We start from the raw sequence: 2,572 nt of genomic DNA on the forward strand, positions 1-2,572 counted from the left end.
ATGGCACTATGCTGCTATATGCAGCCAGGGAGTAAAACCTCCACCAGCCAAAGAAGATAAGCTCATTTACACAGGGAGTTTGGGTTAGACAATGTCACAAAATGATGTGCTTACTTTTTCTGGTGTTTATTTCTTCCTCCCATCTTAAAAGGACATTTATAAATCAGGGCTGCCATTCCAGCTCAATTGATAACCAAATCCCCAGAGCCACCAGGACATCCAGAAATCAACTACTCCAATACACAGAGAAGGAAGAAACCGATCATTTACCTCTAGTAGTGACCTACAATCCGCAACTAGAGGTGCTAAGGACAACTGCAAAGAAAACTCCACCATACCCTACACAAGGATGACCGTCTGAAAACCATATTCCCGGACCCTCCGCTTCTGTGTTACAGGCAACCTCCTAATGAGAAACTTTATAGTCAGGAGTGCATTACCCTCTGACACACAAAAAGGAACTTATCCCTGTAAGGTAAGGAGCTGTTAGACCTGCTCACATATACTGACTGCGGACAGGATACGGATCCCCAACACACAGCAGGACTATAAGATCCCAGGGACATTCACATGTTCCACGTCTGATGTTGTGCACCAGATCATGTGCAGTAAATGTCCTGTTTGGGGGTCTTTATGTTGGAGAAACAGGACAAAAATTGAAAGCCAGGATGAGATCTCATCGCCACACAATTAAACAGAGAAAGACAGAATTCCCTGTGACCGAACACTTCTCTAGTCACAAACTCAACATACAACACATGAAAGTTGTTATACTTAAAACCAATTTCAGATCACAAAGCCACAGAAGAATTTGGGAGTACAAACTTAGAAGAACTTTTGACACTTACAATAGAGGGTTAAATTCCTCAAGAGGATTCATGTGTGACTGGGAAGTATGAGACATCTATAGCAGAGATAACACTCTGGCCTGGTGACCCCCTAACATTAATTCAGGACCATAAAACTTTCACATCTTTCTTTATCAGTGGACTATTTAAAGGGGTTGTCCCGCGGCAGCAAGTGGGTCTATACACTTCTGTATGGCCATATTAATGCACTTTGTAATGTACATTGTGCATTAATTATGAGCCATACAGAAGTTATAAAAAGTTTTTCACTTACCTGCTCCGTTGCTGGCGTCCTCGTCTCCATGGTTGCCGTCTAATTTTCGCCGTCTAATGGCCAAATTAGACGCGCTTGCGCAGTCCGGGTCTTCTGCTCTTCTCAATGGGGCTCGGTGTAGCTCCGCCCCGTCACGTGCCGATTCCAGCCAATCAGGAGGCTGGAATCGGCAATGGACCGCACAGAAGCCCTGCGGTCCACGGAGGGAGAAGATGCCGGCGGCCATCTTCAGCCGGTAAGTATGAAGTCACCGGAGCGCGGGGATTCAGGTAAGCGCTGTGCGGATTTTTCTTTATGTCCCTGCATCGGGGTTGTCTCGCGCCGAACGGGGGGGGGGGGGGGGGTTAAAAAAAAAAAACGTTTCGGCGCGGGACAACCCCTTTAAGTATGTTTTTATTTCTCTACTCATCCTGTTGTAGCATCCTTCCAAATGCAAATAAATCACATCCATGTCTGTGGCTTGTTATAAGTATGTGTGTAAAAATATGCATGCCTCTTTGCATCTATTTCATTATGCCTGAGGAAGGAACATGAGAGGTTCAAAAGCTCACTATAACATCATGTATTTTTGTTAGCCATTATAAGGTATCATATCTTCAAGATTACTTGGTGTCTCGTGCTGGGAAAAATCACATTTCCTTCTATTTTGTCACATAGATTGCCACTTTAGGCCAAATCTGCACCAAAATCTGCATGTCTTACATGCAATTTTTTGCACGAATTGCTCCAAATTCGCATGTAAGACATGTGGATTTTGATGTGGATTTGGCCTTGGTGGAAGTTTCCACCATGTGTGAAAGCACCATAAGGGACCTTTTACATTGGATGGCATAGACAGCACGAAGCACTGCAAGCCATGGTGAATTCAGAACACAAATCTGCAGGCTACTTGTGCATTTACGCCCTGTTCACATAAAAGACGCCAAAGTTACCGGCACAGAAAAAAAATTGCTGGTAACTGCCCAAATATAGCATAAATGGACATTTTTCTGCCTCTCGTTAAATTTGTCCATTCACATGAGGGAATTTGCGCGGCTAAAAGCATAGTAGCGCACAACACAGGAAACGGACACTACTGCGAGAGGGAAGAGAGAGAGATGAAGGGAAGCCACACAGAGAAGGGGGTTCCTCCTGGGCTTTCCTTCATCTCTCTCTATCTCACCGCTGCAGAGGGAGAGGTTCCCCTGCAGAGGAATTCCTCCTCTCCCGGACAGCTGAACAGCACATTTTAAATGTCTCGCTGTAAACTCCTGTTAGTCCCCGCTAGGAAGAGGGGAAGCCCCGGGGTGATGAAAGGAACCTCTGTGAAGTCTCCTTATCCCCGTCTGAACTTTGCCCAGCAGTATGGCAGCACTCCTTCCCCCCTTATCTCCCTTCCTCTCCCATTCCCATTGTTTAGAAATTTATACTAAACAATTGGGATGCTTACCTAATCATCCTCCCCCTCCCC

The sequence above is a fragment of the Eleutherodactylus coqui genome, chromosome 2 (genome assembly GCF_035609145.1).
Source record: "Eleutherodactylus coqui strain aEleCoq1 chromosome 2, aEleCoq1.hap1, whole genome shotgun sequence".
In the NCBI taxonomy this organism is placed as follows: domain Eukaryota; kingdom Metazoa; phylum Chordata; class Amphibia; order Anura; family Eleutherodactylidae; genus Eleutherodactylus; species Eleutherodactylus coqui.